This window comes from Bufo bufo, chromosome 7, assembly GCF_905171765.1.
Source record: "Bufo bufo chromosome 7, aBufBuf1.1, whole genome shotgun sequence".
Taxonomy (NCBI): Eukaryota; Metazoa; Chordata; class Amphibia; order Anura; family Bufonidae; genus Bufo; species Bufo bufo.
Window position 1 is genome coordinate 33,052,786 of NC_053395.1, and position 16,427 is coordinate 33,069,212.

The window sequence follows — 16,427 nt, forward strand, 5'->3', positions numbered from 1 at the left end:
TGTTTTCCCTCCTTGTAAATCTCACATTTGATGATGGACCACAGGTTCTCAATGGGGTTCAGATCAGGTGAACAAGGAGGCCATGTCATTAGATTTTCTTCTTTTATACCCTTTCTTGCCAGCCACGCTGTGGAGTACTTGGACGCGTGTGATGGAGCATTGTCCTGCATGAAAATCATGTTTTTCTTGAAGGATGCAGACTTCTTCCTGTACCACTGCTTGAAGAAGGTGTCTTCCAGAAACTGGCAGTAGGACTGGGAGTTGAGCTTGACTCCATCCTCAACCCGAAAAGGCCCCACAAGCTCATCTTTGATGATACCAGCCCAAACCAGTACTCCACCTCCACCTTGCTGGCGTCTGAGTCGGACTGGAGCTCTCTGCCCTTTACCAATCCAGCCACGGGCCCATCCATCTGGCCCATCAAGACTCACTCTCATTTCATCAGTCCATAAAACCTTAGAAAAATCAGTCTTGACGTTTCAGCTTGTGTGTCTTGTTCAGTGGTGGTCGTCTTTCAGCCTTTCTTACCTTGGCCATGTCTGTGAGTATTGCACACCTTGTGCTTTTGGGCACTTCAGTGATGTTGCAGCTCTGAAATATGGCCAAACTGGTGGCAAGTGGCATCTTGGCAGCTGCACGCTTGACTTTTCTCAGTTCATGGGCAGTTATTTTGCGCCTTGGTTTTTCCACACGCTTCTTGCGACCCTGTTGACTATTTTGAATGAAACGCTTGATTGTTCGATGATCACGCTTCAGAAGCTTTGCAATTTTAAGAGTGCTGCATCCCTCTGCAAGATATCTCACTATTTTTGACTTTTCTGAGCCTGTCAAGTCCTTCTTTTGACCCATTTTGCCAAAGGAAAGGAAGTTGCCTAATAATTATGCACACCTAATATAGGGTGTTGATGTCATTAGACCACACCCCTTCTCATTACAGAGATGCACATCACCTAATATGCTTAATTGGTAGTAGGCTTTCGAGCCTATACAGCTTGGAGTAAGACAACATGCATAAAGAGGATGATGTGGTCAAAATACTCATTTGCCTAATAATTCTGCACGCAGTGTATAGATAGATAGTGGGTGCAATGACAGGAAGAAGCGCCGATTGCGCAGCCCCCTCAGATGCCGCGTTCATACATCGTGACATCTGATATACATAACACTGTGTACAATTTGAAAAAACAAGCAAAAAAAACAAAAAGCATACTTACCTCATCCATTTGCTTGCGACGGGCCGGCTGCAGCCATGTTGCTTGAAGATCTGGTGTGAAATCTCGCGTGGCCCGAAATGACGTCAGTGCGCACAGGATTTCGAGCGAAATCCTCAAGCAAGATGGCGGCGGCCGGCCCGTCGCAAGCAAATGGATGAGGCAAGTATGATTATTTTTTTTTTGTTGCACTTTTTCAGGTTAAATTGATTCGCTACCACAAAGCACAAGGAAATTCAGCTTGCAAGCGAACCAAATTTATCCTGAAATTCGGATCAAAGTCCACTTTGTGGACTTCAATTCGCTCAACCCTACACATCACCTTCAATACTGCACTGCCATTGACAATACAGACCCACTAAACAGTACAGTCTCATTAGTGTAATTTGAGACCGCTGAGGCCACGTTCCACATGACCACGCCGTGTGGTTGTACCCTAAGGCCCCTTTCACACGGGCGAGTATTCCGCGCGGATGCGATGCATGAGTTGAACGCATTGCACCCGCACTGAATCCCAACCTATTCATTTCTATGGGGCTGTTCACATGAGCGGTGATTTTCACGCATCACTTATGCGTTGCGTGAAAATCGCAGCATGCTCTATATTCTGCGTTTTTCACGCAACGCAGGCCCCATAAAAGTGAATGGGGTTGCGTGAAAATCGCAAGCATCCGCAAGCAAGTGCGGATGCGGTGCGATTTTCACGCACGGTTGCTAGGGGACGATCGGGATGGAGACCCGATCATTATTATTTTCCCTTATAACATGGATCTCAACTCTCCCGGAGGTTCAGGGAGTCTCCCGCTATTAGATAGCGGCTCCCTGACACCCGCATGTTAGACAATATATCCCGGAAAGGTTTATCTCAGTCAGATAGCAGAGCAGAGAGAGAAGAGAAGTGACAGGACAGAGTTTAGATTACAGGTTGAATTAACCCTTTAGGGTCAAATTGGCTTCTCAAGGAGATATATATGTTAAAGGCATCCCTTCTTCTGTCTCATTCAGTAGCTATAGAACTATTGAGAGAGATGTATTTTTTTTAAATACATTTACTCATTTAACCCTCCATTTTAATTATATTATTTACCCCAGTGTTAAATTCACCCCCCCTGGATGTTTTTTCCTACAGTGGGGTAGATAATTACACACAGGGTTTTAAAGAATAAACTTCCTGACTCAGACCAAGAGCCGACTCAGAGAGTGAATGGAAGCAACCGCGCATGCGCATTGCGCAACCTAAGCTTCGGTTCACTTGCTTCTTGTCAGCTCAGCGAATGAACCGAAGATTCGATTCATGAATCGGTTCATTTGAATGAACTGATTCAAATGAACCGATTCATGTGAAAGAGCCGAACTTCCCATCTCTAGTTTATTCGCAGTAAACCTTTCCGGCAACCTGTAGCAGTGTCCCCTTCTCGGCGCGTGCGCACAGTGCAAGAAGAAGCCGATGCCAGCAGTCCGCAACGGCGCATCAGGCTGAGCCTGTGCACACAGGCGGGAGGGAGGGGAGAGAGGGAGAGGTGGCACTGAGGAGTAGAAGGCGGCGATGCGTGCGGCCGGGCACCCTGCATCCACAGACCTTCCCTGCTTGGGCACCTTAATTCAATGATTGACAGGGTAGTAAAACCTGTTTTTCCACAGAATGAAGCCACAAATAGCTTTTATAAGGCCACCTTAGAAATCAGAATGCTACCCTGGACATGAGCAGATGTTTAGCTCACAGGGCTTATAGGTGGTGACAGAATCCCTTTAATCATATACATAAATATGATAATTTTGGGCAGGGTAATGAGCCCAGTCCTCCACACCATAGAGCAAAGTGTGCAGATACTGCTTATGTTTGGAAAATGTAATAAAAAGTTTGTAAAAGAAAAAAAAAGAAAACCTCCCTGAAATGAGGTTTTGCAGGTTGGGATGTCTGGGTTATGAGGGAAAATAATAGCATTCTGAATACAGAATGCAGAGTAAACTAGCACTGGAGGGGTTAAAAATAAATACAACATTTTTTAACTCACCTTAATCCACTTGATCGCGTAGCCTCTCCTTCTGTCTCCTTTGCTGAACAGGACCTGTGGTGAGCATTAATTACAGGTAAAGGACCTGTGGTGACGTCACTCCGGTCATCACATGATCCATCAGATGATCTTTTACCATGGTGATGGATCATGTGATGACCGAAGTGACGTCACCACAGGTCCTTTACCTGTAATTAATGCTCACCGCAGGTCCTGTTCAGCAAAGGAGACAGAAGGAGATGCCGGGCTACGCGATCAAATGGATTAAGGTGAGTAAAATTAGCGCTATTGTACTATGCATTCTGTATTCAGAATGCTATTATTTTCCCTTATAACCATGTTATAAGGGAAAATAATACAATCTACAGAACACCGATCCCAAGCCCGAACTTCTGTGAAGAAGTTCGGGTTTGGGTACCAAACATGCGCGTTTTTTTTCACGCGAGTGCAAAACGCATTATAATGTTTTGCACTCGCGCACATTTTCCCGCAACGCCCGTGTGAAAGGGGCCTAAGAGCCAGTTCACACTGAGTTTTTTGCTGATAATTTTGGAGAATTTCTGTCTCAAAATCTGCTCCAAAAAGGCGCCTCAAAACAGCCTCCCATTCATTTCAATGGGAAGCAGCACTTTCTTTTTTTTTTTTTACACATGTAAAAAAGAAGTGTGGAAAAAAGAAGCAGCGCGCCCTATCCTGGGGCAGAATCGGCGCTGAATGTCCCAATCGAAATGAATGGGAGGCAGAGGAAAACAGCTCCATGTAAGTCAATGCGTTTTTTGTTCATTTTACGCAAGTTTTTTTGGCGCAGATCTGCTTCAGAAACCTGAAGCTGAAAATTCGGCTTTGTATTGTATTGGTTAAAAAAAAGCATACAAAAAAAAAACTGTGGATTGACTGGATCCTCGCTGATTTTGTAAGCGTGTCTTTCAAAATCAGTCGTGTGAACTGGCCCTAACACTCTGGGCACATGACAGTGAACGTTTGGCGCACACGTCACTTACACGCTGCACACACGTGCCACACACAGGACCCGTGCCGCGCACTCCTGTAATGCGCTGGAACCCTGCCATACACGTCACTCACACATTGGACACGTACACCGCGAATACATTACATACAACGTTACACTTACACTAATAGGAGAAACATCTCCGAGCAGCGCCAAAGGTGTTCTTTCACTCTATCGAGTGGTCCGCAGACTTCACCAGCGGGATCTCCGCACTCGTATCTAAGTATCACGCGTCAGAAGATTGCTCGGATTTAACCCTTTCTATACATGTCACAGTTTTTCCCCCTGAATTTCAGCTGTGACCGATACGGCAATGATCTCCATAAATGTGAAGATGATTATTGCACGTTTTACCTCACATGTGTCCCCTGTGAGTAAATAACCCCCATCGTGTACTGATTAGGAGACATACTCCAGACCCCGCAGGCAGCGTCATGTACAGCCGTATTATGAAATTCTTCCATATTTCAGGCATTTCCTTCTTTTATTAGAACCATACATTTCTCACAGCTGGGAGACGGATCATTAAAAATCTCGCCCGCTCGGTTCCCACAGATGAACGCGGTCAGGTGCTGGGCGTATGCTTAGGGTTCCTAAACTTTGGTCTGCTGAATTTAACCCCCCCCCTCAAAAAAAAATAAAAAAAATCATAAGTCCACATGTCTTTTTCATGGTGTTTTAGGCATTTTTTAAGTATTAACAATCATTACTGCTACAACATACCGAGTATTGGGGACCGCAAATTGCTGTCCCCACTGTCCGTGTGGCTGGTGCAGACAGATCCAGACCCATTCAACTTGAATGGGTCCGTGATCGTTCCACACCGCAAAAAAATTGAACAAGTTCTATTTTTTTGCGTTGCGGAGACACGGAGAGAAACCCCATGGAAGCGCTCTGTAGTGATTCCGTGGGGTTCCGTGCCTCCGTTCCGCACGTTCAGTTGAATGGGCGGTGCACAAACGGCTGATGCCCACATATTGCCGACCTGCTGTTTGCGGGCCCCAATATGGGTCCGGCCATGTGCATGAGCCCGTAAAGGGTTCATTATACGGGTCTACTACATTGATGGCCTGTCCTCAGGATAGATCATTGGTTTCTGATCGGTGGGGGTCGGACACCCGACATCCCCCACGATCATCAGTTTGAGAAGGCCTTGGCGCTCCAGTGACCACTGCGAGGAATTTCTGGACAGTTCGTAAAAATAGGTGACTTTTTTCCTGTGTCCATGAAAAACGTAGACGTGTCCGTGATTTTTTTGAGGCTGGTGGTGATTGACTAGATTAATTTGGTGGCAATTATCATCATGTTACAGCTCACGGAAAATGCAGGTAATGAGGTGTTATCAGTATACTGAGCTATAGACATGGATTACTCTTAGGCTAAGTTCACACGGGCGTCCCGGATTGGCTCCGGATGCGTCCCGGGTGCATTGCGGGAAACCCGCGTGAGTGCGCACACAATTTCAGTCAGTTTTGACTGCGATTGTGTTGCGTTGTTCAGTTGTGTTTCCAGTCCGTGAAAAAAATATGACCTGTCCTATTTTTTTCACGGACAACGGTTCGCGGACCCATTCAAGTCAATGGGTCCGTGAAAAAACACGGAGGAACACAAGATTGTCATCCGCGTCCGTGATCCGTGTCCGTTTTTTTCCTATCATTTGCAAGGCAAACTTGACTTAGATTTTTTTTTCACTTTTCATCTCTGGTGATCCTCCAAAAATCAAGGAAGACACACGGAAAAAAAAACGGATCACATAACAACGGAACCCCGTTTTTCGGACCGTGAAAAAATACTGTCGTGTGCATGAGGCCTTAATACAGAATGCATAGTACAATAGGGCTGGAGGGGTTAAAAAATAATAAAAATGTAACTTACCTCATCCACTTGATCGCGCAGCCAGCATCGTCTTCTTTCTTCTTCTTTGAGGACCTGTAAAAGGACCTTTGATGACGTAATCGCGCTCACCACGTGGTGAGTGCGGTGACGTCAGTGCATGTCCTGCTGAATGAAGATAAGAGGGTTACGTCATCAAAGGTCCTTTTGCAGGTCCTGAAAGAAGAAGAAGAAAGAAGACGATGCCGGCTGCGCGATCAAGTGGATGAGGTGAGTTATTTTTTATTTTTTTTTAACCCCTCAAGCAACATTTTACTAATCATTCTGTATTAAGAATGCTATTATTTTCCCTAATAACCATGTTATAAGGGAAAATAATACAGTAAATTGACTTTAATCAATTTACTAACATCATCACCTAGCAACCATGCGTGAAAATCGCATTGCATCTGCACTTGCTTGCGGATGCTATGCGATTTTCACGCAGCCCCATTCGATTCTATGGGGCCTGTGTTGCGTGAAAAACGCAGAATATAGAACATGCTGCGATTTTCACGCAACGCACAAGTGATGCGTGAAAATCACCGCTCATCTGCACAGCCCCATTGAAGTGAACGGGTCCGGATTCAGTGCGGGTGCAATGCGTTCACCTCACGCATTGCACCCTCGCGGAATTCTCACCCGTGTGGAAGGGGCCTTAATCATTATGTTTCATTCAGTTTTCCAATTGGTCCATAAAAAAATGATGTGATTTTGGGATAAATTGTCCAGAAAAAAGAAAAATTGGGGTTGGCAACTTTGCTTACCAAACACAGCGTCGTACGTTGTATAGTGGCTGTGCTTGGTATTGCAGCCTAGGCCCATTCACTTGAATGGGATGAGCTGCGCCTAGAACACGTGACCGATGAATGTGACGTCACTGGCCTAGGAGGAGGCCGAAGCACATGCCGGAGCACCGCAGCCTCTTCCAGCAGCTGATCGTGGTGGTGCCCAGAGTCATACCCTTGGTCAATCTGATATTGATGAACTATCCTCTGGATAGGTCATCAATATCAGATCGGCGGGGGTCCGACAGCCAGGACCTACGCTAATCGGCTGTTAGGGCGTGCTGTACATCGGTCACATGGCCTAGTTGCGGCTCAGCCCCATTTAAGTCAAAGTAGCTCAGCTGCAATACCAAGCACTGTTACTATACAATGTATGGCACTGTGCTTTGTAAGCCCCAGGGGGCCACTGCGCTCACCAGTACTCGCGTGAGCAACGCAGCTTCGGGAAACAGCAGATCGCCGGCTGAACCCCGGTCCTTTACCTGTAATTAATGCTCACCACAGGTCCTGTTCAGCAAAGGAGACAGAAGGAGATGCCGTGCTACGCGATCAAGTGGATTAAGGTGAGTTAAATTATTTTTTATTTATTTTTTTAACCCCTCCAGCCCTATTTTACTATGCATTCTGTATTCAGAATGCTATTATTTTCCCTTATAACCATGTTATAAGGGAAATAATACAATCTACACAACCCCGATCCCAAGCCCGAACTTCTGTGAAGAAGTTCGGGTTTGGGTACCAAACATGCGCGATTTTTCTCACGCGAGTGCAAAACGCATTACAATGTTTTGCACTCGCGCACATTTTCCCGCAACGCCCGTGTGAAAGGGGCCTAAGAGCCAGTTCACACTGAATTTTTTGCTGATAATTTTGGAGAATTTCTGTCTCAAAATCTGCTCCAAAAAGGCGCCTCAAAACAGCCTCCCATTCATTTCAGGATCAGGAGCTCCGTACAGTATTAGAATGTATTGGCTCTGATGAGCCGAAGTTATTGCTTTGCGAAGTCTCGCGAGACTTCAGGTAATAACTTCATAAATTAATTTATACTGTAAAAAAACATTTCCCGAACTGAAGTTCGGTTCCAAGGTACCTGAGGAAATGTTTTTTTACAGTACAAATTAATTTATGAAGTTATTACCTGAAGTCTCGCGAGACTTCGCAAAGCAATAACTTCGGCTCATCAGAGCCAATACATTCTAATACTGGACGGAGCTCCTGATCCGTACAGTATTGGATCGAAGTTTTATGTGAATCGACTTCGGATGTTTCATCCAAAGTCGATTCTCTCATCTCTATTGATGACCTATCCTAAAGATAGATCATCAATATTATTTCCAGGATAAGGCCTCATGCACACGACCGTTGTTTTATTCCGTGTCCGTTGCGCCGTTTTTCGTGATTTTCTGCGGACCCATTGATTTTTAATGGGTTCGTTGAAAACTCGGCTAATGCACGGTTTGCCATCCGCGTCCGTGATCCGTGGTTCCAGTCCGTCCAAAAAATATAACTTGTCCTATTATTTTCACGGAAAACGGTTTGCGGACCCATTCAAGTCAATGGGACTGCTAAAAAACGCGGAGGCACACAAGATTGTCATCCTCGTCCGTTTTTTTCCTATCATTTGCATGGCAAACCTGTCTTAGACTTTTTTTTACATTCCTTTATGTCTGGTGGTCCTCCAAAAATAAAGGAAGACACACGGAAACAAAAACGGAAACGGATCACGGAACAACGGAACCCCATTTTGCGGAACGGAACACAACAACGGTCGTGTGCATGAGGCCTAACCCCTTTAAGGCCTCTTTCACACTACAGTATGTTGATTTCAGTGTTTTGCGTTCCGTTTTTCACGGATCCGTTTTTTTGTTTCCGTTGTGTTTTCCGTTTCGGTTCCATTTTTCCGTATGGCATAGGGCTCTTTCACACTTGCGTTCTTTTCTTCCGGCATAGAGTTCCGTCGTCGGGGCTCTATGCCGGAGGAATCCTGATCAGGATTATCCCCATGCATTCTGAATGGAGAGAAATCCGTTCAGGATGCATCAGGATGTCTTCAGTTCCGGAACGGAACGTTTTTTGGCCGGAGAAAATACCGCAGCATGCTGCGCTTTTTGCTCCGGTCAAAAATCCTGAACACTTGCCGCAAGGCCGGATCCGGAATTAATGCCCATTGAAAGGCATTAATCCGGATCCGGCCCTAAGCTAAACGTCGTTTCGGCGCATTACCGGATCCGACGTTTAGCTTTTTCTGAATGGTTACTATGGCTGCCGGGACGCTAAAGTCCTGGCAGCCATGGTAAAGTGTAGTGGGGAGCGGGGGAGCAGTATACTAACCGTCCGTGCGACTCCCCGGGCGCTCCAGAGTGACGTCAGGGCACGCGCATGGGTGACGTGATCACATGGATCACGTCATACATGCGCATGGGGCGCGCTGACGTCATTCTAGAGCGCCCTGGGAGCCGCATGGACTGTAAGTATACTGCTCCCCCGCTCCCCACTACTACTATGGCAACCAGGACTTTAATAGCGTCCTGGCTGCCATAGTAACACTGAACGCATTTTGAAGACGGATCCGTCTTTAAATGCTTTCAGTTCACTTGCGTTGTTACGGATCCGGCGGGCACCTCCGGCAAATGGAGTACACGACGGATCCGGACAACGCAAGTGTGAAAGAGGCCTTATACAGTATACAGTAATTACATAGAGAAAATTGGGCTGGGCATAACATTTTCAATAGATGGTTCCGCAAAAAACGGAACGGATACAAAAGACATACGGATGCATTTCCGTATGCATTCCGTTTTTTTGGCGGACCCATTGACTTTAATGGAGCCACGGAACGTGACTTGCGGCCAAATATAGGACATGTTCTATCTTTCAACGGAACGGAAAAACGGAAATACGGAAACGGAATGCATACGGAGTACATTCCGTTTTTTTTGCGGACCCATTGAAATGAATGGTTCCGTATACATACCGTATACGGAACGCAAAAAAACAGCCCGCAAAACGGAAACAAAAAACGGTAGTGTGAAAGAGGCCTAAATCAAACTTGGTCTACTCTATTCATAAAACAGCGCCACTCTTGTTCATAGGCCGTCCCTGGTATTGCACTTAAATTGTTCTCTTCAGTAGATAATTTCATGGTTTATTCTTTTTTTTTTTTCCCTGGTGATTTTATGATTCTGTACGTAATTCGGTGCTGATAGGATTTTCGCTACAGGCCTGACACTGCTGTTAATTGAGATCCTCCCTGCAGGCAGATGATGTTGGTGCCAGCTGCAGCTTTTAACTCCTTGTAGAGGCAAGCCATCTAATGAATACTCCATATGACACTGGAAGCGGCGGACAGGCGAGGTGCCTGCGACGTGAACCTCTCCAGACTCTGTTTCTCAGACAGAGCTTGCAGCTCGGGGCCAGCTGCTCCTGGGAGGGCAGGGAGATCCCTTTGGCTTTGTTAAAGCAGCATACATGAGGTGCCAGATGCTCCGATCAGCTGTAGAAATGAATTCCTGTCCCTCGGCAGCATGCACACCTGTCCTTCTAGAGTCAAAACACAGCAATCATAAATTGAGCCGCAATGGATGGACGTACACTTCATCTTAGGCTACATGCACACGACCGTATGTGATTTGCGGTCCGCAAATTGCGGATTCGCAAAAAAAAAGGATGCCATCCGTTGTTTTTTTGCGGATCCATTGTAACAATGCCTAAAACGGACAAGAATAGGACATGTTCTATTTTTTTTTTGTGGGGCTACGGAATGGACATACTGATGCGGACAGCACACGGCATTTTTTGCGGACCCATTGAAATGAATGGGTCCGCATTCTATCCGCAAAAAAAAAAACAGAACGGACATGGAAACAAAATACGTTCGTGTGCATGTAGCCTTATTCTGCTAATTAATGAGTTTCATAAGGCTCCTGAGACGTGGTGTAGAATTGAGCATCTACCGTCTTTCCCTTGTTCACTCCCCCAATTGGTTTTTCACCTTCTGGTCCCCTTACTTCCCATTCCTCCTTCCTCCTCCACCATCCTCAGTAACCTTCTGACCTTCCCATCATTCCTGCCTCCCTACTTTACAAATTCTTCCATCTACTGCCTAAGGTTGGCCATGCATTTGGCTAAGAGCAATCTCACCCGATTCACCCATACACATGCATGCTCAGCTCAGCCAAGCATGCATGTGCTTTGAATGGGGAGTGAGGACTATGCTGCTGTCTGATGACAGCTTATCTCCTCTGAGAACAAAAGGATTGAGCAGGTTGAAATCCAAAAGCCTAGTCCTTTAGTTCCCATCTCAGGAAAATGTCACACACATTGGTCGGCCAGTCCAGGTTTGGCCACCATTGGCCACCTTAAAGGGGTTGTCCGGGATCAGAGCTGAACCCGGACATACCCCCATTTTCACCCAGGCTGCCCCGCTAACTTGAGCATCGGAGCAGTTCTCCTTTGCCCTGTGCTGAATCGTGCAGGGCAAAGGCATTTTCTGGAGTTCCGGTGACATACCGGGCTCTCCATGGGGCTGACAGGTGGAGGCTTCCTCCCAGCTGTGAGCCTAGGGACGTCACCGGCACTGATGGGCGGGCTTTAGTGCTGCCCTAGCGTGTAAAACGGATAGGGCAGTGCTGAGGCCGGCCCATCAGAGCCAGTGGCGTCACCAAACACACTGCTGGGCGGAGGCCTCTGCCCAGCAGTGTATTATTGTAAATAAAAAAGCGATCCAGCGCAGGGCAAGGGAGCGCACCATGCTAACATCAGGGGGGCTGCCTGGGTGAAAATATGGGTATGTCCGGGTTCAGATCTGAACCCGAACAACCCCTTTAACTTCTGTTCCTTCCTATGACTCAATCTTTACTCCATCTTCCTAAATTTTTAAGTTTGAGCTACCACCTTCCTAATTTCTTTTCTTTTCCTCTCTTAAATGCTATGGGCACCTTTGGGGGCTATTTTTTATGATTGCATTCTACTCATTTTGGGCTAAAAATTATTTTTCCAATAGGAAAATGTCCAGCCGTTTCTGAGATACAGGGTTAAAAAGACGTATATCTGCAAGCTGTCAGTTTCTGTTTTCTTTAAATCCCGTTATCTGACGGGTCATGTGTAGCTCATATCTCTGATCTTTTGAGCTTTAATAAGCCATCAGATGACGAGATTTAAAGAAAACAGAAACTGACAGCTTGCCAACAGACTGATTTTTAACCCTGTATCTCAGAAACAGCTGAATATTTTTGATAAAGAGCTATTGAAAAAATTATTTTAGAACAAAATGAGTAAAATGCAATCATAAAAAAATGCTCTGAAGGCGTCCAAAGGGGTTATCTGCCTTTAAGACAATACAAGTACAGCCCACCCACAAGACGTGCCATGTCCCATCTATGGTACACATACACAGGTTGAGCACCTTGGTCTTAGACAACCCCAGCCCAAATGTCCAGTTAGGGCACATCAGTGTTGTAGAGGTGGTTCCTCCTTTAGATAACCCATATTACAAAAGGTATATTTGACTCTGGAGGGCCCAAAACATTCATTCATTAAACATATGGGTCAACGACTGTGTAATTCATTGTACCTGTGGTGGTGCTGTAGGGAAATGCACACTTGGTAGTGGATTACTTCACAGATTCCAGTCAATCACTGGGAGCTCCCAGCAGTAGTACCACCTGTGATCATGGAGAGACGTAGACCTTTCTAAATAGAAGGTATTGTCCAAAGCAGGCAACCTTTTAAACTGCCTTCATCTTTCATAGTGTTTAAATCCACCTTTGTGACAATCCATAAAAATACTCTTGAAGAAGTTTTCTGGTTTGCATCAACATCCTTTAAAATAACCATTCATGAAGGTAGCTGCAAATTTGTAATGTATATATATATATATATATTGTTTTACCTTTATTGCTATCTTTATACCTATCTCCTATTCTGGGCTGTGGCCACATGACCATGTCCATGTAGGTCTTTCTTATTTCCTGTGATGTTATGTCCATGGGTGGGGCAGTGATAGGGGAGTGTCTATGTAACTAGCTGGGTGGGAGGAGCTATAAACTAGCTGGGAGTTGTTAGGGGCAGAGCTGGAGGTGTGGCAGAGGAAGGAGAAGTGCATCATGGGTTTGGTTGGACACAGGAGTAGGAAGTGCTACATACAGGGTGGAAACAAACCAGAGGGATCGGTTTATATAATGAAAACGGGTCAGAAGAGTTCAAATTGGAAAAAAGAAAGCATGGGGAAGATGTACATGAGATAAGCAACTACAATAACATGTCTATAAAAATCTATAATAATATTGGGAAAACCCCCTTTAAGCTTGCCATACTCAGTAGATATAGGTCTTCTAAAGCGTCTGATTTTGGCGGGATCGGTTGAACGTGTAATGTGTATGGTGACTTTCTCCAACAGCAGATATTGGGAGAGCAAAGAGTTGGGCATGTTAGATTTAACCTGCCTAATCCTTTATTTCTTTGGGAGATAAGCTGCTACCAGAGGTGTCTGGCCGAGGCTTTCTCCCGTTCACAACACATGCATGCTGAGCCCAGAGGAATCGGGAGAGATAGCTATTGGCCGAACAAGAGTCATCTCACGTGCATGGCCAGTTTTAGATTTATTGTGTCTTTATCTATAGGATTGTGTTAATCCAACTTGGCCAATTATGGGGGCCACATTACCATTCCAGAAACACAACCAAGTAGAACTCTTTACAACAGAAGAACTTATATAATAAGTGATAAAACACTTATCCTTTGCAACATAAGCCGGTCATGTCCTTGCACATTCCACAGGGACTACTTCCCATTCACCGGAGTCATGCTTTTCGTGCCTGCAGTGGCTGGGGCGACAATTAAATGTGATTACTGGCTTTGTTGTAAGTCATTATCACCTCATTTATACGAGTATTAAGCCTTGACATTTTCCCATAATCAGTGCTCTTGGTCACATGATCCATACCAACCGGCTCTGGCAGTAGCATGAGAATCCGATTAGTGTGCCGCCGAGCCTTGTAGAACTCAATGGTCTGAAGCTGTAGGTGCAACCTTCCATCAACACGCTGTTCCCACCGCGCACCAGTATGTAGTCAGAGCAAGGGAAATGGTCCATGGCTAAATTCGAGGTGATAGAAGCACTAATCTCGTGCTCAGTGTGCGCTGGGTGGTGGGCTTGTTAGCAGCAAGCGGGGCTTTAGCAGAACACATGGCTCCTATTCAACATAAAACAATGGAAGCCTTTATTAGAGGCACTTGTGCCCACCCAGCAATGTGCAGCCCTCGAAAACGCACAGCTGCAATGGTATAGCAAAGAGGTGGAATGGGGTCACCAGCGTAATATGTCAGACAGAGCACTATATTACACAGTTACATCATTTAGATTATTAGCCTTCGGATAATGTGCATTAGGGGGTTTCCAGGACTTAGATACTGATGGCCTATCTTCAGGATAGGTCATCAATATCAGATCGGTGGGGGGGTCGACAAATTGTTCCCCCACCAGTCAGATGTTTCATGCACCCACAGGTGTCGTAAATTATACAGTAGACAGATGACTTAGTCCACATGTAGTTTCTAGCAGAGAGTGGATGAACCTTGTGCTTTTGGCTCCATCCACTGTATAGTTTCCGGTACCAATGGCTTTGGAAACAGCTGATTGGTGGGGGGTGCAAGGTTTTGGAGCCCCAACAATCTGATTGATTACCTTTCCTGAAGACAGGTAAATCGATATCCAAGTGGTAGAAAACCCTTTTAAGTTGTACAAACATCAAGGCTCCTTGTCTCCAAATCACTCAAAATTCAATTCGGATTTGATTCGGCCGAATTGGTTGACTGATTCAATTCAGGTCTGAATCGGTCCTACCCATATCAAAAGTGCTCCAACTGGCATGAAAATTTGTGTATGACATTCATATTTTGGCTCATATTCCCCCCCCCCCCCTAGTCTCTCACTTAAAAAAAAAAATAATAATTTTTTCACCACCCTCTAAATGTGGTCTGAATTGAAATCATTAGAAATTCGGACTCAGATGGATCAGCTTCAATTTGTTTAGAATTGATTCTGTCATCTATAGCTCCATGTGCTGTTCCTTAGGCCTGAATTTTTTTTGTCTTAAAAAAAAAATCATATTTAAATCTGAAAATTGCAGTAAAATTAAAAATGTCCAATTCCTTGGATTATTTATCTAGAAGCGAACATATGAATTGGGATTTAGGTACCGTATTATGGTCAGTGAGATCAGATCATTTTAAAGGCTATGTACACCTTCGGGGACATTTTTTGTTTTTTATGATTGCATTTTACTCATTTTGGGCTAAAAATCTTTTATTTCAATTGGATTTATTAAAAATATTTAGCCATTCTGTCACAAAGGGTTAACTGTTTTTCTAGCTGTGTGAATGGTACTTTCACTTTGTGCCGATCATCTAATAACCCTTATCTCTAAATTACTGAAAGGTTATAAACACTTATTTAAATTGGTTGTCTTATCTTAGATAATAAGGGCATATCGCTAGGATATGCCCCACATTGTCTTACACCTGTCGCACACCTACAGTGGGAAACGGAGCCCCGCAAAGTGGTGGCTGGAGGACTCCAGTCCGGCCACCAAGCGGTCTCCACATAGAAGTTAGTGAGAGTGGACGAGCTCCCATTCACTTCTATGGGCCTGACGGAAATAGCCGAGCCAGCGCTCGGTTATTTTTGACAGCTCCATAGAAAATGAATAGAGGGCGGCTGCATATGCGCAGTGCACCCTCCGCCACTTTCGGGGCACGTTCTCAATATAGGTGCAGTGGGACCCTTTAAGCCACATTCTTATTAGTAAGATAAGAATTAAGCTTTAATGAGTGTTTATAAGGTCACAGATCGCAGATAAGGAGCCATCAGCTCCCTGCCTGATGGAGCAGAGAGAAAATACAGATCCTGGTAATAGATAAACTCAAAGCTGTGCAGGGAAAAAGGCTCATCATTTTTAATAAAGACCAATTAAAAAAAATATTTTTAGCTCAAAATGATTACGATGCAAAAATATATATAAAATCTGTCAAAGGTGTACATAGCCTTTAAGGCTCCATTCACACGTCCGTGGTCGCAACACACCCGCCGGCACCCCTATAGAAATGCCTATTCTTGTCCGCAAGCTGTGGACAAGAATAGGACATTTTCTATCTTTTGCGGAGCTGCGGACCTAAAGATCGGGGCCGCATCCATTCGGCTGTCCGCATCCATTCTGTCCCCATAGAAAATGAATAGGTCCGCACCCGCTCCGCAAAATTGCGGAACGGATGCAGACCTATTTGCATGCGGACCCATTTGTGAGTGGAGCCTAAGAGATAATTTTATCAGAAATAATGTGAAAAGAACAGAAGACAATATAACAAGGTTTATATTATCTATTGGGGAGACCATATGGGGCAATAGGCCCAGGGATGGATTGACCATAGACCCTACAGGGAAATTTCCCATTGGGCCGATGCCCAGGGTGCTTCCCCTCCTTATAGCTCCTGGCTGGGTGCATAATGATCTGATGTTCTCAGCTATAATTAATGC